The 26,855-nt window shown below is 35.7% G+C and overlaps 1 long non-coding RNA gene across 1 annotated transcript in view; it reads right to left on the bottom strand.

Annotated features, from left to right (window-relative positions):
* The window catches only part of LOC140606903 (uncharacterized), a 129,521-nt gene that overhangs the window by 77,578 nt on the left and 25,088 nt on the right, over positions 1-26,855 (bottom strand). Inside the window, exon 2 of the long non-coding RNA XR_012009110.1 lies at positions 25,521-25,640. This is a non-coding gene — a long non-coding RNA (uncharacterized lncRNA). The remainder of the gene's footprint in view (positions 1-25,520; positions 25,641-26,855) is intronic.

Below are 26,855 nucleotides of genomic sequence, written 5' to 3' on the forward strand. Positions count from 1 at the left end.
TTTACCTAGATAAATACATGGATAATTGAGGACAATTTTATTGTTCCAAAGCCTTACTATAATTATATCAGAGGAATAAAGAAAGGGAGAAAAAAAAAAAAAAGAGGAAAGGAGAGAAGAGAGGAGCAAGGACAGCGGCACAATTTTAGAATAAAAAAATAGAGTTAACTAATCTTAGCAGAAATCTACAGCCTGCATAACGTCACAGAAGAGAATCAACCTATATATACTGTGGACCCCCTGAAGGTAGCTGGGTTTAAGCGCAAAGCTGAAACAAGACAGTTAAGCAAAGTTTGCTCACTGAAGTGCTTGACTTGTCAGCAACCTTCCCTCACTCTGGAGCACCCAGGATACAGGCAATAGGCATAAACTCCAAGGCAAGAGGCTTCAATACTCTTCTCTGGAGAAATCGAATGGCCCTAGGCAAATGTACCTACCAACACTGAAGTTTGAAGATGCTTCCTTTCCCCACTGAGAGGCACCAGGCTTCTGGCCGGTCCCCCTGAATAAAGCCCACCGGTCCAAACAGCCCTCTTCCCTAACATGGAGAGGTGTAAGACCTCAAAACTAGGTCTCACAGCCTTGTATTAGAATACACACAACCAAGAATCACATGGCCTGTGTAGAAATCTCTAATATCTAGAGACCAAAATAAACAGAAAAGCACAAACCAAGGGAAGGAGAGACTGTTCTGGGAACAGAAGAAAAGTGTTTTAAAATAAACATGGTATATTCATGAAATAACATAATACCATACAAAAGAATGATTGGCAGATTGAAGCAGGAAGGGGAAAAAGATATCTATAAATCATCCTATGGGTTTATGTCAAAAGTAGTATCCACCAGCATGTTGTAAAATTATTAGTACATCTGAAAAATTTAGCATTACATTAGAAAGTGAAGCAAATGCGAGGCGCCTGGGTGGCTCAGTCGGATAAGCATTTGCCTCCGGCTCATGATCTCAGGGTCCTGGGGTCAATCCCCATGTTGGGTTTCCTGTCTTAGCGGAGTCTGTTGCTTCTCTCCCTCAGCCCATCCCCCTGCTCATGCTCTCTTTCAAAAACAGAAACATCTTTATAAAATTTTTTTTTAAAAAAGAAAATTAAGTTAGTGGTAAAATAAGTTATTAATTCAGGAAAAAAGAATATATAAAATCATATATACATACAAATACATACATAAAAAATACATTCAAGCATACCACTTGTCTTAGGAGTGAATCATACTTACATAAGCATAATAAAATAAACCATGAGTAAATTTAATTTTAAAAATGTCATTACCTATGAGGGGAGGGGGGAGGTAAATGTGGTATGTAAATGGAAAAGAGCTAAAAATTCATACACTAGATTAGGAATCAAAATATAATTTCTAAAATAGATAAACCAACAAATAAAAGTACATGAATATTACTTTAAAATATATAGTCACATATCAGATTGAATTAATCAGCTGAAAGTGATATTCTTAAAAGAGGAGAATGTAGGTTGGTAACAGGTATAATAGGTCACACTTGTTATTGAACATTGGCCTTTTTGCTCTACTTGACTTTTTTTTTTTTTAAATCTACTTGACTTTTTAAACATGTTCATACACTACTGTGTTAAAATAAAAATAAAATAAAATATACTTATCTGGCAAAACCTTATGGAAAGATGCAAATTTAATTCATTTTAAAAAATATTTGTTTACTTTGGGGGTGTAGAGGGAGAGAGAGAGAATCTCAAGCAGACTCCTCACTGAGCACAGAGCCCAATGTGGTGTCCAGGGTCATCACCCTGATATCATATCCTGAGTAGAAATAAGAGTCTGATATAAAACTGACTGAGCCACTCAGGTGCCCCACAACTTTAATTCTTGAATCTGATTCATCCTTCTATATTGTATAGTAAAGCAAATGTGTATTTTAATAAAGTAAATATTCCCCTCAATGGTGTCAAAAATTTGAAAATGTGGGTTCTTGGGCAATCAGTCTTGTTTTTTTTTTTTTTAACAAGAATATTCTTGGCATCCTTTCTGAAGTTCATCTGCTGAGAACCAGCATTTCATATATTTTGTGTAAAAAGTCTTAGAAATCTTGGCTGCCTCATTTCAGGAAATGTTGGTTGTTTATTTTGAGATAATGCAAAAATCCTGTTTTCTTTCAGTACTTTGGAGCATCTTTTAGATATATTCAAATTCTGACCAAAAGACCAAAAAAAAAAAAAAAAAAAGGATATATTCAAATTCTGCATCCTTACTGGATGCTAATGTAATTTCAACTTCTAAAAATGTTAATGGCTGAATGTTTGGGGCAATGATAGCTCCCCTTTACCCTGGACACAATCAGTTTCCCAAACTTTCTTCTTCCAAAGCAAAGAAGTTCAAATCTTTACACTTTGCAATCTAACCTATGAAACACTGTAACACATTTGAAGGATTTACATTAAGGAAACAAACAAACAAACAAATACAAGCAGGAAATATTAAGCTTAAATTGTTTGTAAATCATGTAGGCTTGTTCCCATGCACATATAATATAATCAGCACAGAAACTGCCCTCTTGTAATGAAGAAGCAGATGAGCTAGATTCCTACTTAGCTGAATCTCTTAGATTTGAACGAGGAATTATCAGAATCCATCTCACAATCAAAGCTACATAGATAGTTCTACTGTCAAACTGTTGTAAGGATTTGAAAGGTAACTCTATCATACTCTAACCCAAATTCTGCAAGAATATAATCTTTTTCTCTTCTCTCCTTCCTTTCCATATATTGTAAGTTCCAGAAGATCAAAAACCTTTTCTCACCTTTTGGAAGATTTCTTGTCTTGAATACTTTGAAGTAAGTCTTTGTGAGCATTTGACTTAGTCTCCATTCAAAACTGAGTGGAAATGCTATGTTCTCTTATTTAAGAGCATTTTCACAAGAATAAGACAAAGGAAAGGGACAGGAAATATAGGCAAACTGACTTATTTAATGAGATTGGACACATTAGGAAAGAACCAGGCATATAATTATGTGAGATGGGGGAGCACAGACAGAAAGAAATGGAGAGAATATCTTTTCATAGAATGTTTTTTATGCTTACTTTGATCATTTAAACAGATAAATTTTTTCTATCAAATATATCATTAGAAAAACAATAAACCTGCATATAGGTTAGGAACATCATTTTTAAAAGTAAGTCATATCATTTAGATTTTGTTCATCAAGTTTCATTTATTCTTCGCTTTCACCTCTAGAAAAGGAGTTGCAATTAATTGTTCAACCAAGAATTACAATAATGAGGAAAATTAATGGTGATTTTAAGAGCAATCTGATCAAAGCATTAGCTTCCTGACTTTGAAAAGCCAGCTCCTTTTACAATAAGCAATCCCAAGCACCAGTTACTGGGTGTAGGGACTCAATCTTTCAGTCATCAAAGACCTCCTGTACTTTTTCTAATTAAACTGACAGAAACACTGAGGAGTGCCAAGAAACCTGATAATGAAAAGTACTAAATCCTTTACAAAATTTTAAGCTGAACAAGGCATAGTATCTGGCTCAAAGGCAAAGGAAATATTAATTTTCTTATACATAATTAACTTAAATTTTTTCTTAAAGGAGCAAGTTAATGAATGACAGGAAATGATGCTCTAATATAGGTTCCTCTTAATTTAAAATTTGAGTCTGTTGCCTTCTAGCTCTACTAGGTGTCTATTCTGGGGAAATCTTATCTAGGCTGGTGATCTTGATGTCATTTCCAATGAGACAATAAGACCTGTATGAAGGTCATTTTAAAAGAAAGAGACCTTGAAATAGACTAAAAATTCCAAAAGGTAAAGCGTTCCTGATTTACGGGAATTATGGCAGACAACATTTCTATTTTCTTAAAAGCTACAAAGAAATATATAAATCTTATGAGATTTATTCATTCAAATGGCTAATATGTATTGAATACCTACTGTGTGCCAGGTAGTGTATTAGGCACCAGGAATATAATAATGAACAAAACCAGTAACAGTTCCTGACTTTGTATGGCTTATAGACTGGTAAAGAATATTGGAACTAATGAAATGACTTAAAAATGAATGTCTAATGACATTTGATATGTAGATATACAGATAGCCAAAGACATAGGATGGATTACAATACTCCATGGCAGCATTGTAGACTAAAGGAATCAGGAACGATTTCTTGAGGAAGTGGCTTTTGAGTGGGTGTCTAAAGGAGAAGTAGGATTTAACTGGAGCAAAGAACTACTGGGGAGAGGAAAGTGTGGGTAAGGAAAATTCTGTAGACAAAACAATAGGCATGGTAATCCTGGGGTGTCAGGAAACAGGGCATTTCAGGAACTGAGGGAAGGTGGCTGAAATATATTGGTGGGTGGGCAGAGCACTGGGAGACATGATGCTTCAGACACAGGTATAGACTAAAGGGTTTTGAAGATCATCCAAGGATTTTCATCTCCTCTGCCCTTATTTATTGTTCATTTGTGTCATTGACAATTAACTGATTATCTTTTATCTTCATAGTGACTCCTATTTTTCCATACATACACTATGGTCAAATATTTTAATGTATCAAATAAAAATTCACTCATTGGACTGATATTTATTGAGCGCTGTCTTTGTGCCACTTATCACTCTAAGAATTAAAAAAAAATGGTAGTGAACCAAACAGATTAAAGACCTTTATGGTAGCTTACATTTATAATGAGGAAAACAGAGAAATAATGACATAAATAAGTAAAACATAAGTTGATTAGATGTTAAGTGCTAAGGATAAAAAAAATAGGGAATAGGAGCTGGAAGTATAAAAATATACATTCGTGTTTGAATATATACTTGTTGATATTCACGTTGTTTTGTATGAATACAATTTAAAGTCATGAAAATGGTTTTGTGCTACAGATTTTGTTTAGTTTCTTATATTTTCTACTTAGAACCATGTTCTTTAGATCCTTTATATTATTAGGAGTACATGGAATCTGTTTTTTCTGTTGCATAATACTCAGTGTTTCTCCACATTTTATGTATAAATATTCCACATGATGGAAAACCAGATTGTTTCCATTCCTTATTCTAAGTCATAGATCCATGGATTTGTGTGTGTTTCTGGTGTGGGTGGGGTGACAGTGGAAGAGCAGGTGGGCCGGCTTTGCGTTTTGAAAAAATGCTGGATGCTACATGAAAATTGGAGTGGAGGGAGTCTAGAATATATGTAAATAAATTATTTAGGAGACTTACTGTAGCAATCCAGGAAGAAATAATGCATCTTACACTAGGTGGATGGTAATGGTGGAACTAAGGAAAAATTAGAGGACCTAAATAATGTTTAAAAAGTAATGTTGATTGGCCCTGGTGTTAGAATGGATATGGAGGTGAGGGAGAAAGATATTTCAAGAGTGATCTCTGGCTTTCGAGTTTAGGGAAATGGATGGATAAAGAATTGTTCACTAAGATAATGAACACAAACATGATCCTTTAAAGAAAAAGACTACATGGAACTAACACTGGTTAACATATATAATCACAATACAAATGGCCAACAGACACGTTAAGAAATGCTCCACATCACTTTGCATCAGGGAAATACAGATCAAAACCGCAATGAGATACCATCTCACGCCAGTCAATATGGCTAAAATTAACAAGTCAGGAAATGACAGATGTTGGCAAGGATGTAGAGAAAGGGGAATCCTTTACACTGTTGGTGGGAGTGCAAGTTAGTACAACCACTCTGGGAAACAGTATGGAGGTTCCTCAAAAACTTGAAAATAGAATGACCCTAAGACTCAGCAATTGCACTACTAGGTATTTACCCCAAAGATACAAATGCAGTGATCTGTAGGGGCACCTACACCCCAATGTTAATAGAAGCAATATCGACAATAGCTAGACTATGGAAAGAGCCCAGATGTCCTTTGACAGATGAATGGATAAAAAAGATGTGGTCTATACATATATACAATGGAATATTAGTCAGCGATCAGAAAGGATGAATACTTACCATTTACATCAATGTAAATAGAACTGAAGGATATTATGCTGAGTGAAATAAGTCAACCAGAGAAAGACAATTATCATATGGTTTCACTCATATGTAGAATAGAAGAAACAGCACAGAGGATCATCGAAGAGGGGAGGGAAAATTGAATGGCAAGTCATCAGAGAGGGAGAAAAACCACGAGACACTCTTAACTATAGGAAACAAACTGAGGGTCGCTGGAGGGGAGGTGGGTGGCAGGATGGGTAACTGGGTAATGGGTATTATGGAGGGCAAGTGATGTGATGAGCACTCGGTGTAATACACAACTGATAAGTTATTGAACACTACATCTGAAACTAATGGTGTACTATATGTTGGCTAATTGAATTTAAATAAAAAAATACAATTACACAGTGAAATATTCTTTAACCATTCTATGCAGCAACAATTCACGGAATACCTACTATATCCTGTTAACTGTACTGAGAGTATAAGTCTGACAGAGAGACAAAAAGGACAATGAAAATATAATTTTATAATTACTATGGACAACAAAAATATAATTTTGTAATTACTATAATTACTATGATGAAAACCATAAGAAAGCACAGGTACAAAGCATATTGAAATCTGTTTGGAGATGAACAGAATTTTGCCACACCCTAGAGGAGAGCAGAAGGAAATCCAAGCACAACGTCATGTTCATGTGGATGACAGTAACATTTTAGAGCAACTTGAAGGAATCTGCATATGTTGGAGGAATTAATGAAGTGGAAGCTGCCAGGGATGAGAAAGATCGTATCCTTCTATAGCATAAAAAGAATTTTACGGAAAAGTTGATGGAAGCTATTTGAGCCGAGAAGTAACCCTATTAGATTTGGATAAAAGATTACTCTAGTCCCAAGAGAAAAAAAGCCAGTAAGGGTACTTTCGGTGTTCTCTGACACGGTTAGAATGTGAACAACGACAATGATACTGGGAATAGACCAGAGGATGAAGATGTTATTTAGGGGGTTAGGATTGGAAGGATTGGATGATTACTTGAATGTTGTGAGGAATCAAGGGTGACTCCTATGTTTCTGACTTGGGCAACCATGTTAATAGGTATGATGTTTACTAATATTGGGACTACAGGGGTGACAAGTTTTGAGGAGATGCTGTGCTCTAGTTAGGAGAATTTTTGTTTATGTTTCTTTCAAGGACAACACACATGGAGGCTATATCTAGGTTTAGACCCAGGGATTAGGTCTGAATTACAGATACAGATTAAGAGTGGGTGTATGTGTAGACTGAGAAGTAAAAGAATTAAGACAGGCACAACAATAAGTGAAAGGAAAAGTGAGTAAGACAGAATGGACAAAGATAGGAAGAGAGAAAAACCAGGAAGAGAGAGAGAGAGAGACTATGACTATACCGTATTCTATATATATTCTCTAAATGTATAAACATTTTCTAAAATGTTACACTGGTTTATGTCTTTTACATACAAATTCAATTTATCTTTGTATGTGATGGTGTACTTTTAACAACGAATTCACGTTTATAGTGTTTGGATTTTATGGCACCAATAAAGTTTTAATATATAGTTAAAATGACTGCTCTATAAAATTTCCCCTTGTCTTGCAGTTTACGTGCCCTTGTATTCAGCTTAACATACCCCTCCCATAATTTCCTCTACATTTTCTGCTGTCTTTGCATCTGTTTCTCATGTATGTGGGCTGTTTTTTCTATCAAAAAAAAAAAATCTCACCATTTCTAATTTTCATTTTACTCTCTTCCTCATCCTTTATACATATTTGTAAATGTATCATAAAATTTCCAAGGTCTAAGAAGACCCTGAATACTAACAGAATGAATTATATTAACAATAATAACCTAGATGTCACTACTTTTCAAGCACACCTCCTATGAGGACCTTTGCCCTTTGCCAAGTGCCTATGATACTGCATCTGGGCAGGATGTTACTGCTTGTCCAGCATTTTAACCCCTTCTCTCTGTTTAAGAAGTCCATCATTGTGTGAATATTGTGAGAATAAAGATCCTGTTTCCCATTCCAGTGATATGGAAAAAAGCCCATCACTCTGAGCCCGGGTAGCTAGAGTACAGACATGTGACCCAATCTCAATCAGACACCCTTGCTGAAGACTTTGAATCTGGACAGATTAACCTAAAGAAGCAGAGAGAGTTGAAAATGTTTTCCAGCATCCAACAGCATAAGTCCAGTGGTTGGGCCCCACTTCCAGGGCTGACAGTGCCTGTATCTGTCAGAAGTCAGACACTTAACTGGGTTCTTCCTTTATAGTAAACAATCTTTGCATGAAAACACCATCATATATTCCATCTCATCAGTAGTCAAACATACCCCTGATGATAAGTAACGTTCAGCATTTTTTCACATAACTGTTAGCCATTTGCAGATTATCTTTGAAGAAATGTTTTAAGTCCATAGACCATTTTTTAATTGGGCTATTAGGCATTATCTATTTATTTATTCATTTGAGTTGTAGGAGTTCCTTATATATTTTGGAGATTAATCTTTTTTACCCATTTCCAGTAGTGATTTATTGATTACTATGCGGCAGACACTGTGGGTTCTAGTGCTATAACTATAAATAATAAACTCTCTTAAGATAGTTAAATAATAATTTAAATCTTTAATAGACTTATAGTCCAGTTGAAAAGACTTATAAGCAAATGATTACAATAGAATTTGATTAAGTTAATAAAATTGTGTTCTCTTTCTCCGGTTTCCTGTCTTCCAGAAAGACTTACTGCTCATTACATATTTTATTTTATTTTATTTTATTTATTTATTTATTTATTTATTTTTATTTATGATAGTCACAGAGAGAGAGAGAGGCACAGAGACACAGGCAGAGGGAGAAGCAGGCTCCATGCACCGGGAGCCCGATGTGGGATTCGATCCCGGGTCTCCAGGATCGCGCCCTGGGCCAAAGGCAGGCGCCAAACCGCTGCGCCACCCAGGGATCCCGTCATTACATATTTTAATGTTTTTTCCTTTATATCTTTTGACTCCCTTCTCCCATTCTAACCCCACTCCACCTCTCGCAAACACCAATCGGTACTCTATGAGCCTCTTTATTTTTGTTTTAGATTCCATATATCAGAGACACAAACATACGGCGTTTGTCCTTCTCTTACTTATCTCACTTAGTTTAGTGCCATTGAGGTTTACCCATACTGTTGCAAATGACAAGATTGAATTCTTTTTCTTATAGCTGAATACTATTCTATTGAATATATAGTTGGCCCTTGAACAACATGAATTTGACTGCACAGGCCCACTTATATGTGGATGTTTTTCAAGAAATATATTGGAACAATTTTTGGAGGTTGTAGTAATTTGAAAAAACTCTCAGATAAACTGTGTCACTAGAAATATCCAAAAAATTAAGAAATAATTAACTCTGTATAGTTACTGGAGAAACTGTGTATCAGTTTATCATCACAGGTGCTTTTTATAAAATGTAACAATGTTTCCAATACCCTATTATGAATATGATTGTGATACTGTATGCCATAAAAATTTTATGATTCATTCATTAGTGTATAGACTAGGCTACTGTGAAGGAATCTTATCAATTACACTAGGCTACCATAAAGCAATCATATTGCTGCCTCTTTGTTATCAATGTATGAAGCATTTTACCTGGAAATGAATAGGATTTTTTTCACATTATCGTTCTATTTTTTATATCTAGTGTTAGTAATACAAAATGTTTTGTTTTATATAAGACAATATCGATATAGGTACTGACAATTTGTCTTATAAACAGATGACATAAATTCATGGTATTGATAAATATAGTATAGTACTGTGAATGTTTTTCCTCTTCCTTATGACTTTTTTTCTTTTCAGATTTTATTTTATTTTTTAAATTTCATTTATTTATTCATGAGAGATACAGAGAGAAAGAGAGGCAGAGACACAGGCAGAGGGAGAAGCGGGCTCCATGCAGGGAGCCCAATGTGGGACTTGATCCCGGGTCTCCAGGACCACAACCTGGGCTGAAGCTGGTGCTAAACCGCTGAGCCACCCATTTTATTAACCGCTGCCCTATTTTATTTTTAAAGAGAGATTATTAATTAATCTGAGAGAGAGAGCACAAGAAAGGGGAGGGGCAGAGGGAGAGGTACAAAGCAGACTCCTTTCTGAGGAGGGAGCCCAACACGGGGCTCCACCTCAGGACCTTGGGATCATGACCTGAGGATAAGATAGATGCTTAACTGACTGAATCACCCAGGTGCCTCTAATATTTATTTTTTGTAATCTCTACACCCAAAGTGGAACTCAAACCTATAACCCCTAGATCAAGAAACCAATACTCCACCAACTGAGCCAGCCAGGTGAATTCCTATCAAATTCTTAAGGAAATTTTTTGCAAAAATAGGAATTTCCAAAATTCACATGGAATCTCAGGGACCTCAAGAAGCCAAAATTATTTTGAAAAAGAAGAAAGTTGGAGGACTCCTACTTCCTGACTGCAAAGTTACAGTAACCAATATAATGGGGGTGGGATATGAAGACAGACATAGAGATCAATGGAATAGAACTGGCACCCCAGACACAAACCTTGACATATGTGGCCAGATGATTTTCAATAAGGTTGTCATGACCATTCAATGGAGAAAAAAAAATGTATTGAACAAATGGTGTTGGGAACAGTGGCTATCCATGCAAATGAATGAAGTTGGACCTGACCTTACACCATGTACAGAAATTAAAAGACCAAACATCCAAACATAAAAGTCCAAACTGTAAAAGGTTTAGAAGAAAATGCAAAAGAAAAACTCACTGAAAAGAGATTCCCCAGTGATTTCTTAGATATGACACCCAAAGCAAAGACGACAAAATAAAAAAATAGATGAATTGGATTGCATCAACATGGAAAACTTCTGAGCATCAAAAGACACAATCCAGAGAGTCATAACACTAGTTACGGAATGAATAGAATACAGGGATGAAATGTACAGCAAAGGAAATATACTCAATGGTATTTTAATGGGGTTGCATTGTGACAGATGGGAGCCGCATGGTGTAGAGTAGAGCATAACATATATGTTTGTTCAATCACTATGTTGTACACAGGAAACAAAAGTCACATTGTGTGTCAACTAAAGTTCACTAACAAAACAAAACAAAAAAGTGAGGGCAACACATGGATTAGATGGAAATATTTGCAAGTCATATCCGGTAAGAGGTTAATCTGCAGAATATATAAAGAGCTTCTGCAATTCAACAACAAATGACAATCACCCAGGGGACCCTTTTTTCTTCCCCATTTGCAAAACCCCCTTTTATGTGTGGGGCTTTCTGGGGCTGACAATTCCTCTCTTCATATTCCAGGCTGGACCCAAGGTGCCATGAGAAATCTGAGAGTTAAGGAGAGGAAGTGCCTGCAGACATGTAATCAGAGAGTTGATGGACAGATTTGGGATTTGCTTATGACAAGCACATGGGAAATAAGTTTTCTAGGCTCTTTTCTGAAAGGCGGACAGACCTTCGCCCTGGTGTTCAGTGTAGATGCTCCAGGGATGCTCTTATAAAAGACTGTGATAGTTTTGACTGTGGTCTTATTGAGGTGGGTGCCATTGTTCTAGATGGGGCAGGTATAGGATCCACTATCATTCTCAGTGATGTTGGGGATAAAGAGCTCCTGTATGGATGGCTGGGGTCTCCCACTGATGAGCCAAGAATACTGTGCAGGTGGCTTGGAGGCTGCGTGTCAGGAGAGACAGAGGTTTGCCCCTGGACAGTAATAGGAGTCCTTATGACTTTCTTAAGAGCCTTTTATTCTCTCCAGAACACTTGATTATAAAAATGAAGTTCATAGTACATTTAACATATGAAATATGTATTATCCAACTGTGTTATCAGTAAGGCTTGTGGTTAACAGTAGGCTATTAGTAGTTAAATATTTGAGGAGTCAAATGTTATATGTGAATTTCAACTGCATGGGGAGGTTAGCATCCCACACCCCCACATCATTCAAGGGTTAACTGTATATATTACAGTTTCATTACCTCAGAGGTAATGGGGGTTAATTTCCCTTCATCAGTCCACTTTGGTTGGGGTGGAGTCATAGCATAACCTTTTTTTTAAAGATTTATTTATTTATTTATTTATTTATTTATGATAGACATAGAGAGAGAGAGAGGCAGAGACACAGGCAGAGGGAGAAGCAGGCTCCACGCAGGGAGCCCGATGCGGGACTCGATCCCAGGACTCCAGGATCGTGCCCTGGGCTGAAGGCAGGCGCGAAACCTCTGAGCCACCCAGGGATCCCCATAACTTTCTTTTCACAAACCTTTTCTCCCCCTTTCACACCCTCCTACTCTTCCATGCCAGCTTCTTGACACTTACTGGGTTTGGGATGCAGTTACTTTACTTTCCTGAGCTTCCTTCAGTGTCTTCATCTACATAATTGGAAACAATAATGATATGACATCTACTTTATAGGTTTTTGTGAAGATTAAATGATTATATATCTCTATCTCTATCTCTATATCTATATATATCTTTGAATAGAGCCTACTATATAGTAAAGGTTTCTTATTGCTACTTTCATTATCATTACTGCTGTCATTAATTTCTATCGTATCCTACCATCTCTCTTGAAATTTCCAATTTAATATTCTTTAATTCCTGGTATGACTATGTTGATATACATAATAAAATACTTTTTTGTGTATGGTTAAAGGGATGTTAAGCACTTATTGTTATGCAAAGAGAAATTTAAGAAATTGTTTTTTAAATCATAGTAGGTATAATACTGGACTTGAGGGCATAATCACTTTTTGCCTTTTTTACCTCCCGTAGTCTCTCTTTGCTGGTTTACTTTGAGGTAGAGGTGATGTGGCCAGGCTTCTAGAGGCTGAGTCCTAGTGGTTACTCAGTAGAGCTGGCTATGTGGACACAATACCAGTACTACACATTGTAGGCTGCAAGAACTCTTAAAGGCCATCTAGCTCAATCACTTGACTTTCATGGTATACAATGGAGGCATGGAGGGTTGAATGTTAATGTTGTTTCAAACATGTACTCCAAAACACTGGCTCTGGGGAGATATTAATAGAGTTCCATGACAATTAGTTCCACAGTCTAGCAAATTTGAAAAATGCCAGAAATACAAATTTATACAAGTTTCTTCATTGCAAGACTTCTCAAAACTTTAAAATACAAATTTGTAATATAAATCTTTCAAGAAGAATATGGTAGGTAGTATTCTCTATTTTTCAAGACCTCACAATGTTCCTTCTTCTTTGAGGTTGGTGGTGGAATTTCAATCTCCTGTGTTCTTCTAAGTATCCATTAGTTAACACTGGTTTAGAATGATGGGATATTATGGTCAGAAGGATCTTGAAAGTCACAGAGGCACAACTAGGAGAGCAGAGACTTGGAGCCAACCATCCAGTTAACGAAAAATAGGGCAACATTGACCTTGCACCAATTGAAACTTTTCCAATGGAAAAATGTTATTCCAAGCACAAACTGTCAAAAAATGTTGGAAGCAACTTCAAATTTGCCACTTACTACCTGACAGACCTCCTACAAGTTACTAAACATCTTTGAGCTTCAGATTCCTCCTCTGTAAAAAGGATTAAAAGAATACTCTCAGCAAAGAAAATTATAGTGAAATTATAGAAAATCACTGTGAAAATTATAGTGTGTGCAAAGCATGGTGCCCAGTGTTCAGGGTTCTCCAGAAAAACAAAACTAATAGGATAGTCAGGTCTGAGAGTCAGGAGCGCCCAAGGGTAGTAGAACATCAATGTCCCAGCTCAGCAGGGCAGACAGCATGCTCAATCATCCTCAATCTTTTTGTTCTACTTAGGCTTTCAACAAACTGGATGATGCCCACACACTTTTGAGAGAGCCATCCGTTTGACTTTGTTCAAAAATTCAAATGCTCATCTCTTCCAGAAACACCCTCGAACATCCCAGAGACAACATTTAACCAGATATTTGGGCAACCTGTGGCCCCATGTTGACACATAAAATTAACCATTACATCTAGTGTTGTATTTGATGTTTTGATGTTGTAGTTATTCCAGGCCAAATATTTATCCATGTGTATATCCCCTTTAGAACAGCACTGCCAAGAGAGCTCTTAGCCCATGTTTGGCAATTCCAGCAACTATTTACCAATGCATTCTAATAATAGATTATTATTTCATTAGCCCTGGCTATTAGAAAACATTTCTTTATATCAAGCCACAGTCTTCATCTCTTTATCTATTATTTGTCTAGTTCCACTCCTTAAAGGTCACTCAGACCAAGTCTCATTTCTCTATCATATGTAACTCATCAGTCGTTTAAATACAGTGCTCATGTTCTCCTACAGCCTTCTTAGTAAAGGTCGAAAACCAAGTTATGGCAAATACAAGGCTAGCATTTGCACTTTTAATTCCTGAGTCTCAACTATATACTTGGACAAATAACTCTGCTTTCCTTGGATCCCTACCAATGCTTTGGTCATCTGGAACACTGACAATTCTTTGCTGGCTATCTTCTGCATTTTAACATAGTTTTAGAACTTTTTTTTTTTTTTTTTTTTTTTGCTACAAATGAGGATAGATTGGGTTTTTAAAAAAATTTATTTAAATTCAATTTAGTTAACATATACTATATTATTAGTATCAGGAGTAGAATTCCATGATTCATTGGTTGCATATAACACCCAGTGTGCATTACACCAAATGCCCTCTTAAAGCTCATCACCCAATTACCATATCCCCTCACCCACCTCCTCTCCAGAAACCCTCTGTTTGTTTCCTAGAGTTAAGAGTCTAGTCATTTGTATGTCTTCTTCAGTGAAGTCTGTTCATGTCTTCTGCCCATTTCTTGACTGGATTTTTTTTTCATTTTTGGGGTGTTGGGTTTGGTAAGTTCTTTATAGACTTTGGATACTAGCCCTTTATCTAACATATTATTTGTGAATATCTTCTTCCATTCCATAGGCTGACTTTCAGTTTTGTTGATTACTTCCTTTACTGTTCAAAAGTTTTTTTATCCCGATGAAGTCCCAATAGTTCATTTTTGCTTTTGTTTCCCACAGACTCTATTTCAATGTTATTTGTCAGAAAATGTGATAGACATGATGGTATGGTTCGGTTGACACCAAAGAGATCAGAACTTTCTAGAATACACAAGTGCAGCTTAGGATGCAAACAACTCCATCAGACAATCAACCTGCTCTGAGGATTGGAGCAATGTAGCACTCTGAAAACTGCAGTATTGTAGCACCATTTAATTCCTTCAAGCATAGTACCAATTCTTGTACTTGAAAGTGGATTGCTAACACACACACACACACAAAAATTCAAATGACTGTTCTACAACTGGAAATCCCTGTGCCCCTTGGCAAGGCCTGTCAAAGTCCATTCTCTCTCTAACAACTCGGCTGTCCGCTCCCCCAGCATCTTCCCTTTCTTGCCCCCTTTCTAGCTTTTCAACATGCTGTCTCAAAATTTTCATGCTCATATTTAATGCATTTTGTTACCTTTGACAAAACCTTGATCAATATTTTGTTATTTTGAGGCAGCTGTGATCTACTTTCATTCACTCTTGGGAATGCATCTTTACTCTCCTATGTGATTTCTATTTTTACTCTTGTTTCTGAAAAATAAGATGCCATGAGAATGCATTTTTTTCATTAATAGGGGAATTAGGTAAAATTTAAATGAACATGAAAAGCAAAAACACTTTTCAAATAATTGGAAACCCATGTTTGAAGAATATAAATAATTCTACTAAATAGTATTTCTGAATCTAATTGTATAATAGGATCCTACCAAAGAGTCTACCAAGGAACAAGTGTGGTCTCAAATTGTACATAATAGAATTAAATCAATGATCATTGTAAGGATACCCAGAATAGAAAATAATAAGCAATAAGAATACAAAAATGCGGTTAATCAAAATAAGAATGATTTATAGAGGATGGTTTGAAAATGAAGTAAAATTTCAAACTGGGGAAAAATGGGCAGCCCGGGTGGCTCAGCAGTTTAGCACTGCCTTCGGCCCAGGGTGTGATCCTGGAGACCCAGGATCGAGTTCCACCTTGGGCTCCCTGCCTGGAGGCCTGCTTTTCCCTCTGCCTGTGTCTCTCATGAATAAATAAAATATTTTTAAAAATTAGAGAAAAAGAAAAAAGAAAAAATGAAAATAATGTCATGTCTTTCTGTATTATTAATATTTTCATATACTCAGAGACACTTAACTTCCCTCCCCCAACAACCTCCTAATTACTACTAAGAAGGCCTACCTAGATGAAAGGATAAGGATTTGAAGATTAAAAACAATAAAGAAGAAAATTCTATATATCTTCATCTTCATATATACAATTTAATTAATTAAATGACAAAAAAATGAGGTAAAATGCTAATTAAAATTATTAGTTTCATTTGGGCAAATATTAAGTAGTAAGACCCATTTGACCAGAGGGCAGCTTTCAGTATTCACTGGGCTACTGAATTACATAGAAAAAATGGTGAATCAGGGTAAATTATATCAGTGTTTAGGCATATACCATGTCAAACAACACAACTTATTTTGAACAAAACACTCATATTTATGCTCATTTCTAGGGCAGTGTTGTTTCTTATAGAGGACAGAGAAATCATTTTAGTTAAATTTCTCCTGTTTTCAACAACAAGCCATTGTCTTGTGGGAATATTTGTGAATATCGTCTCCATTACTCACATTATTGTTACTTATAGCTTACTAGCTTTTAAAAAGAAGTAATAAAGGGCATCTGGGTAGCTTAGTCAGTTAACTATCTGCCTGAAGCTCAGGTCATGACCCAAGGGTCCTCGGATTGAGCCCTGAATCAGGGTCCCTGCTCAGTGAGGAGTCTGCTTCTCCTTCTGCTCTTCTCTCTGCTCATGTTCTCTCTTGCTCACTTCTCTCTCTCAAATAAATACATAAAATCTTTTTCAATAAAGTGCTGAAATGTAAGAAATAACACCAAGTGAAGTATAAAATGTAGCATATTCCCACCAGGGAAGATTTTTAGAATATAAAGTAGGAATATAAGATACCAATTTTCAGGAGAAAGCAAAGGATATACAAAGCAAGAATAAAGAAAGTGAATAATTAGTGAGCTTTTGGTAGAAACCAAATACTTGAATGATAAGTACAAAAAAATCTAAGTTTTATATATATATGTCATTGCCTTGGTTTGTTTTCATGAGAAGTTGACAGTGTTATATATACTTACCTGCGAAGCAAAACATTAATCAGAAGTTAAAACTGTCGTACACTGGGAAACTTTCTTGCTCCAAGGTATTATCACATTTTTCCTTTACATTCATAGTCTTTCCCTTGCACTAACCGTCATTTTAGTATTCTTCTTGTTTGCTGTTTTCATTTCTTTAGCTCTTGTCATATTTTCATTATCTCACAGTTCAAATTTTTTTCATTTATATATTTACTTTTTAAAGTTTATAATATATATATATATATAAACATATATATATACACACACACACATATATATATCACATCTTTATCCATTCATCTGTTGATGGGCACTTGGGTTGTTTCCATAATTTGGCTATTGTAGCTAATGCTACTATAAACATCGAGGTGCCTATATAAGTCATAAGAAAGAATGAAATCTTGCCATTTTCAATAACATGAATGGAGCTAGAGTATTATGCTAAAGGAAATAGGTCAGAGAAAGACAAATACCATTTTATTTCACTCATATGTGGAATTTAAGAAACAAAACAAATGAACAAAGAGGGGGAAGAGAGAGAGGAAAACCAAGAAATAGACACTTAACTGTAGAGAAAAAACTGATAGTTTACTAGAGGGGAGGTGGGTAGAGGGGGGATGGGTTAAATAGGTTAACGACTGCACTTGCTGTGATGAGCACTAGTAGATGGTATGCAAGTGGTGAATCAGGGATCCCTGGGTGGCGCAGCGGTTTAATGCCTGCCTTTGGCCCAGGGCGTGATCCTGGAGACCCGGGATCGAATCCCACATCGGGCTCCCGGTACATGGAGCCTGCTTCTCCCTCTGCCTATGTCTCTGCCTCTCTCTCTCTCTCTCTCTCTCTCTCTCTCTCTCTGTGTGACTATCATAAGTTAAAAAAAAAAAAAAAAAAGGAAGTGGTGAATCACTATATCATACACCTGAAACTAATAGTACACTGTAAGCTAACTAGAATTTAAATAAAAACTTTAAAAAGTAAATATATAAATAAAGAAAAAAATCTGAACTGTAAGATAATGAAAATATGACAGGAGCTAAAGAAATGAAAACAACAAACAAGAAGAGTACTAAAATGAAGGTTAGTGCAAGGGAAAGACTATGAATATAAAGGAAAAATGTGGTAATACAATGGAGCAAGATAGTTTCCCAGTGTACAAGAGCTTTATTTTTATTTTTTTAAAAGATTTCATTTATTTATTCATGAGAGACAGAGAGAGAGAGGCAGAGACACAGGCAGAGGGAGAAGCAGGCTCCATGCAGGGAGCCTGACATGGGACTCGATCCTGGGACTCCAGGATAACGCCCTGGGCTGAAGGTGGCGCTAAACCTCTGAGCCATCCGGGCTGCCCTGTACAACTGCTTTAACTTCTGATTAATATGTTTAGCTTCTCAGATAAGTATATATAACACTCTGTCAACTATTCATGAAAACAAACCAAGGCAATGACATAGTATTTCCTTCCCAACTGGGGGCTTTGAGAAAGTAGCCTGTACCTATCACTCCTTCAGACGCTTGGGGGCCAGGTGATCATCTCAAAAAGTGAGAAAAAGTCAACATACTATTATGCTAAGATTTTTTTTAAATGAATGAATTTGTACATTTGCATTTTATTAATACATTAATTTTAAAATTTTGGTAATGCACCAATAGTTTTATAGATATATTTTAAGTCTAGCATATTCATTAGTTGCCTTGCAAATATACAATGTACAGGATTTCTGGCTTAAAAAAATGACAAACATTACCAAAGCCAAAGAATATGTAGTTTCTGATTTCATTATAACTGGAAACTATCTAGTCATTTTTCTTAAGTATATTCATATACACTTAGAATGTTTTGGGCATATAAGAACATCATGTGTTTGCATTTATAGACTGTTTATAAATTAATTATTGAGACAATTTAATCTGAGTTTTAATCTGAATACATATTATAATTTGTTTCTAGACAGAGAATAACTAAAATATTTCATCTCATTGGCATTTTCAGGGACTGTGGTATTCTGTTTAGGTGAATATTCTAGCCTTTTCCTTCAGAAGTTCAAAATTTAAAATTTTAATCACCTTTGAAAGAAATCTTTCTCAAATATTACTTTTCTGCATATGACTTAACCTTTTCTGGATAGCTCGGGTCATTATTAGGAAAATCAATAGCTGTTGCTGGGTGCAATACTCTGCTGTCCTCTGGAAGACTGAAGAGTGCCTCCCCTATAACAAATGACCCTAGAAGACTCTGTTTTTTTAATTTCTTCTGTACATTTTTGGTACTTTTCCCCTGTCTTCAATCACTGTCAGGCTGTCAGTGTGTTGGCCTCCAGGAGACTCCGTCCCCACTTCTCTCTTATGTAAATCATTCCATGGTCCCTCTTCTACTTTGCTGCTACATTTTACTGTAAATGAGGCTTATTAAATTGAGGGGGGACAGGGGAATATAGAGGAGAATAAAGTCACCAAACTTGCAAATACTATTTGAAAATGAGGGGTCCAAGGGACACCTGGGTGGCTGAGTTGGTTAAGCATCTGCCTCAGGTCATGATCTCAGGATCCTGGGATTGAGCCCTGTATCTGGCTCCCTGTTCAGCGGGAAGGCTGTTCTTTCTCTCTCACTCTTCCTCCTGCCCCAACTCTTGCTCATCCTTATGTTCTCGCTCTCTTTCTCAAATAAATAAAATCTGAACAAAAAGAAAGAAAATGAATGTTCCTGGATATCCTTGAAGGTAGAAATGATAGGACCACCCTGTAGCAAGCAACAAGTTACACTCCAAGTCACACTCACACTTGTTTCATCTCCAGGGAAACCAGATGGCTGCATCAGTAGAAATTTCTCTGGAAGTTTAATGGAGAATTCAGAGAATGGGGGTAGAAATTGGAAGCATTTAATCCTCTTGGAAATAATCCTGAGGGACCTGATTTGGGGAGATCTTTCCTTTGTTTCCTAAGGGAACACGTTCCCTTGAGAAACAGCACCCTTCAATATCAGGTCACAGTGCCAAAGGTCAGGTTTCTCTAGTCTAATGCGTGCTTGCTGCTGTAACATTCTTAAGTATGGAATGAAAGTAGGGGGTGAGGAGAAAGAAAACTCTTTGGGAAATTTTAAATCAAGTCATTTCCTTTTATTTCCCCATTATCATAAGGTTCGTTTCAGTTTGAGCTTCCTATACATTGTTTAAAACTTTTTATTAACTCCCAATGTTGTGTTCAGTATTTGGGTTATCATCAGAATTCCCATTGTGAATTTTTCAGATTTATCATTTTGTCTGTTAACTATTTAGTGAAAGAAATTAAATTTTCACATATCATAAGGAAATTTAAAGTCATCCTTATATAAAATGAAAGAGAAAGTTGAGGTGAGAGTAGAAATCCTATTAGTGGCATATAATTAATAATGGAATAAATTTTTATTTCCATTTCCTTTCCTTTAATTCTCTAAGAATAAAAGAATAAAGAAACTCGTGCTCCTTTATAGTTTATTAAAAATAAATAAAATGTTAGCGAAATGCTACACATTCCAAACACCACATGTCCACGTTTATTAAAATGCCTTTACATTTCTTTACATTTCTTTATTGAGAGAACACACGTACTAGTTCCTTTGTTTTAAAATAACTTTCTGAAGTTGCATATTTTCTAATATATCCTAGGACCTTTCTATCTTTCCTTTTTCCTTTCTATTTTTTCCTTTCTATTTTTCTTTTCCAAACCAATGAGGTTTGGCCTCATTACTTCTATTCTCCAACTCTTCACTGAATTCTGTACTAGAGGTACAGAAATCAAGAAAGTCCTTGTAATATTTTTGGAAAAAAATAAACAGAACATGAATAAGAGGGATTATACGAGAACACAATTGCCATGAGTCCAAGAAGTATCTAGGTAAGTACAACCAATAGAACTTGGGTGGAGAGGGGTTTAATGGGAGACACAGTTTTGTTGACTAAGTCTACTAGGTTTTGATTTTGAGTAACTTGACACACCATGAATTACTGTATTGAAAAAACCAGACTATGAAGAATGGCCATAACAAGGTAAGAACTATATTCTGGAGACAGTGTTATAGTTTGTAGGGTACTAAGAGAAAAACAGATATAGGAACTCAGAACTGGACTCACAAGGTTAATCATGAGATTTAAGACAAGAAAGAAATTATTATAATTATGAGACAAGGTTAATCTAGTACAAGATTCTGAGGTCAAATTGGTGCTGCAGCTCCATACTACTGACTTAGAACATTTTGAATTACGAAGTGGATGTGTCCTAGGGTCTCAAGCTAGGCTGAATTTCTATGTGGAGATTAAATGGTTTATATTGTTGAGTTTGAGGAAAGAATCTAGGCAAACATCCATTCATTCATTCGACTCATATTCACTCAGTGCTTTCTAGGTGCCAGAGACCACTATAAATTTAAGAATTAGCAACAATCCAAATAAATTAATCTGACCTCTTGAAGCTTACATTCAAGTGGTTAGATATGGATATGGATATGGATAACCAAATAGACAAGTAGACACAAACTATAATTTCAGTTATACAGTAACTATGATGAAGAAAGACAAATCAGAGGAAGGGGTTGGAGAATGCTGGCATGCGCAAATTTTGATAATATTGTCAGGTAAGAGTTTCCTGAAGACTTTTAAATGAATGTCTTAAAATAAGAATGTGGAATATGTGGCTATTTGGAAGACAAGTAATCCTGGAAAATAAAATGATGAATTCAAGATCCCAGATGGACAGGAACAAGTTTGTCCTATTCAAAGAACAGAAAGGGAGTATCAGCATAGCTAATATAAAGAAACTGAGAGGGAGGCCAGCATAGCTAATATAAAGAAACTGAAGACAATATAAGATAAACTCTCCATTTTATTATAATTAATAATACCAATTTGTTTTCACAGGTCCTTTAAAACTCACATTTATAGGGTCTTTAGAATCAGCTTTCATGGAAACAGTCCCATGCAGACAAGATATTTTACCTAATTTTATCTGGCTGTTACAAACGAATACAACCTGTAGCAGATCAAAGAGAGCTGATTATTACATAAGGAAGGACAGATTGTTTCACCATATTAGATTGTAATCTAGTGTTATGAATGATTTTCTGTAATGGCCAGAATTTCTAAGGCCTCAACAAGGAAGAGCTTTCATAAGGTGTGAATCCTCTACAACATGATTGCTTTCTTTAAACAAAGGGCAGCAAGGTATTTTTTAGAACTGTTACTTCATAATTTTTAGTCAATGCACTGAGCATATCTATATACTCTGCAGTATGATCAATGGAGGCCTCAAAATTTCAGATACTGTTTTTTGTGCATGAATTAAATTTGGGGCTTATAAAAACAATTCATAGAATGATTTACATCTATTATAACTTTGCTGGAGATTGATAACAATGTTTTGAAATAAAATAGTTACTTAAGTAACTATTTTAAGTAAAATAAAAATGAGAGGACTATGGTGATTTCTATTTCTCCCGAGAGAAAGAATGGGTCAGACTCTTCTTCAGAGCAGGAGTATAGAAGATACAAGGAAAGAATGTCTCAGAAAGTCTTACTTTTTAGATTTGAAATTCAGATACAAAACTGACTTTTGTAGAGAAGGATGTTAGGTTATGATTTTCAAGTCATTGGTCTATGAAATAAAGTGTAGTCTCTGAAAAAAACTTTTGCACGAAGGGGGGACATTCAGACACCACTGGATATAACTGAGGCAAGTAAAACATGTCCTTTCAAAAGATCTGTATGTCTAATCTAACACTAATGGCAAGAGCCATTGATTATCACTATGTTGATGATAACATTTCAGAGAAACATATGTTCTAATTTGGGAGACCATGGTGATCAATTTGATCAAAACTCTTGTGTGCCTCCTACAAAATGAGTCAATTTAAAGTAAGACAACTCAGAGGGTTTGAAAATATGCATCCAATCAAGAAAGGCAAATAGGTTCTGCTTCTTGAAGCAGTGGAAAGAAATACAAATAAAACTTTTAAAGTCATGCATTCTTTTTCTTCCCACTAAATGAGGGGCATTATATTTTTTCAGGCAAAGTATCAATTTGTTTCAGATAAAAACTTATAGGGGATATACACAGGAGTTAGAAAATCATTGTAATTAAAGATATGAGCTTGAAGGAAATTAATTAAACCTTGACTACCACAGTTTTGCAAACCTAGTCTTTACTTATTATTATTATCATTTTGGGTTGTGAGAAGGCTGAAAAAGTAAGTCCAATGCCCGTGAATACTGGCTTTACTTGAATGACATACTCCAAAAAGGCTGTTCCTGTTCCTTTTAACTACAACTGCACAAAAATTTATAGAGCTAACAGTAAACTGGCTAATGTTGTACTTTAAGTAATAACAAGCAAGTCATTTCATGTTCCTTGACTTTAGTCTTTAAGTTATCATTTATATGGTAGTATTAAATTAGTTAATTAATTGCTTGGTTTGTTTCTTTTAGTCTTTTTTTGGAGAAAGAAATACTTAGAAATAGGCATTTATATTATATATTTTGGAAAAGGCTGGGATTACAAAAGGTCCCAAACCAAAAAGATATTTTGTCATGTTTTAACACACAATAATACATCTACTTTTAGTGCCTTACACAAGAGCAAAACAGCCTGCAAAAATCATACACTCTCTGTCAATAGCTCTGAGTACAGACTGAATCACTTACAGGAAAAAGAAAAAAAACCTGGCATAATAAGATCCCAAAGGAGTGTAAAACTTCACTAATGTGTTTTCCTCTATTGGTCAAATAAACATTTAGTGAGCTTTATGTGTAAATGTTTAGTGTTCCTAAACTGAACACCCAGATACATGGCTTAGAATCTTCCACAGTAGGAATATTACCAAAAGAAAGAAAAAGGAACAAGTATTAAAATAAAAACATGTTGCTAACCTCCTATAAATGTGACAATAAGCAACTAATTGTCTTAGCCATAAAATGTGGCATATGTCTTAGCCTAAATTGCCACAGGAATGCAAAATAAAAGAAGAGATTTTAATAGTTTCGAGAACTCAAAAATATTAAGTTCTTTTTTTTTAAATTTTTATTTATTTATGATAGTCACAGAGAGAGAGAGAGGCACAGAGACACAGGCAGAGGGAGAAGCAGGCTCCATGCACCGGGAGCCCGACGTGGGATTCGATCCCGGGTCTCCAGGATCGCGCCCTGGGCCAAAGGCAGGCGCCAAACCGCTGCGCCACCCAGGGATCCCAAAAATATTAAGTTCTTAAATAACTATAGTCCATTGGGCATCCACAAGTAAATGAAAGAGGAAGAAGAGGGTCAAACTGCTAACAAAACCAACTTATTTGCTGATAGTAGACCTGAGCTATTTTATAGACTAAGCAGCAATGTGTATATTATAGGTTTGGTTTTTAATATAACTCACTATTAATTATAGTACAGTAAAACTAGATTCATCTTTAAAGTTAATAACATATATATATAAATATAGATCACACATATAATAACTGTGAAATAGGAATAAAAGTAATGTTCTCTACCTATTTTAGTCACATTATTTTAAAATTTCATTATGCATACACAGATACATAATTTCATTAGACATAAACTGCATGCATGTAGATAACACTTCTATGTATAAATGTGATCATATCAACATCTTATTTATCAGCATTTTTCAATGCTACCATTTCTCTTTTACAGCTAATTCTACTGAGGTTCAAGGACACTAACTGGGTTATTTAGTATTTATACAGTGGGTAAGTAATAAAAGCCAGATTTGGTGCTGAGACAGATTCTGGCTCATGTTACAGTGTTCTTTCCACTGAAACATACTTCTCACATTCAAGCTTCTAGTGTCATTTGCTGTTCCTATTTGTCTCGGGTACACAAGGAGACTTGCTACTGTAGTAGACCTTTGAAGAGCATGCCCAGATCATATTTTCCTACTTGATCATTTTGCATGGGAAGCAAGTAAAGGCCAGTTAAGTGAAGAAACTGAAGAAAACCATACAGAGATAATGAGAGGACTGGAACTCAAGTCCTGTGCTCTTTGAGATGCTCCCCAGAGATGAGGATAAATTATTTGGAAGATCACAGCTTAGCCTCAGGACACCATCCTAAGCATGCTTCAGTGGATATTCAGTGGATCTATACATATCTCTTGGCATCTGAAGAGTAGAATTAATCCAGAAGTACATTTATTTATTTATTTATTTACTTGCAAATATGTTTCTGACAGGACCTAAGCTCTCAAAATAAAAACAGTAGCATATTGGTAACCTGGTGTCCTAATGCATATCAATCAAAGGAGAAAAACATGATGCAACAAGGAATACATTTAGCAGTGCAGCTGTGCTTACCTTCATAAGTCCCACTTTCTAGGAGAGCACCACTTTTCTCCAATTCCATAAAATCTTCAACGGTGATGAAAATATAGTCCACTCCAGGGACCTCACCCTCCTTATGTGGCCTTGTGGTGCCTGAATAAGGACAATTTAAAAACAAAAGAAAGACTCTAAGTGATCTGTTGTTGAACTTTAGAAATACCACCATACTTCTGAATATTCAATAACACTTGTTTGTACATCCTGCGAGTTGGCAGTTTGCATTTGTCCTTCTGTTTGTTTGGAAACAGAAAATAGCAGGGGGTAAAGATTAAAGTAAATATACAGAGCATTTTTCTTCATCAAGCTTATAAAGAGTTCATTGCCATGGAATGTGGTTGCACAGATTTTTTTTTTTCCGGTGAAAAATACAGACCATTGTGCCTTTTTGGAAGGGGCGTTTTGAATATTGGGCCAGGAGTCTGCTAGCTCAGGAATTTACATATCTCACTTCTATGAATAAACTTTCATTGTTCTGTAGATTGCCTTGCTATGACATAAAATACAAAGGAAAATAGAAATGTTAGCAGCATGTCAATTTATCTTTATATTTTCATGGTTTGCTCCTTTGTGAGGGTACTTTTGGTTGTCATTTGCACCGAAAAATAACTTGTATTTGATTTAAAGAAACACAAAATCTTTATTATTACTTAAAATTAATTAAATAACTGAAATTGGTGATTATTATAATTTAGTATTATAACGCTAGTAATAGTCCTTCCTTCCTGCTTGCCTGCCTGCCTTCCTTCCTTCCTTTATAATCACCGTTAGTTCTGACTGAACTGGGAAGTGACCTGTTCCTAGGGGTTACTTCATGGGTCCGCCACTCCTGTTTCCTATAGAGTGAATGGAGCTTCTGTGGCCAAGGTGACAGAAAAATCAACCCGTGACTCAGTGCAACCATCCTGGAGAACTCAAGCTTTCAGACCTCCTGTCCAGTTCATGAGGCAGGAACCAAAGTAGAGACATGTTAAAGGCTATAGGTTTGTTTTCTGGTGCATTTCCTTCCCTGAATATGTCTTATGTTCTTTTCTTTTTCCAAGCCACCTAAATAAAATGTTTTGTATGATCAGCTTGGAATTTTCATAATGCACATATGCAAATAGTTTACAGAAATATACAGAGGTCAAATATTTAAGCAAGTATTAGTATACTGGCAGGCTTCTTCATATTTAAAATTTCCTCCATATTCTCTGTATACTAAAGAAATATTTTAAACCTTAAAATTTAATTTTCCGTCTATGAAATCTTTATCAACTAGGCCATGAAAATAGCCAGTCAGTTCTCCTTTTGGTCTATTAGGATCAAATC

Source organism: Canis lupus, chromosome 16 (genome assembly GCF_048164855.1).
Source record: "Canis lupus baileyi chromosome 16, mCanLup2.hap1, whole genome shotgun sequence".
Lineage (NCBI taxonomy): Eukaryota > Metazoa > Chordata > Mammalia > Carnivora > Canidae > Canis > Canis lupus.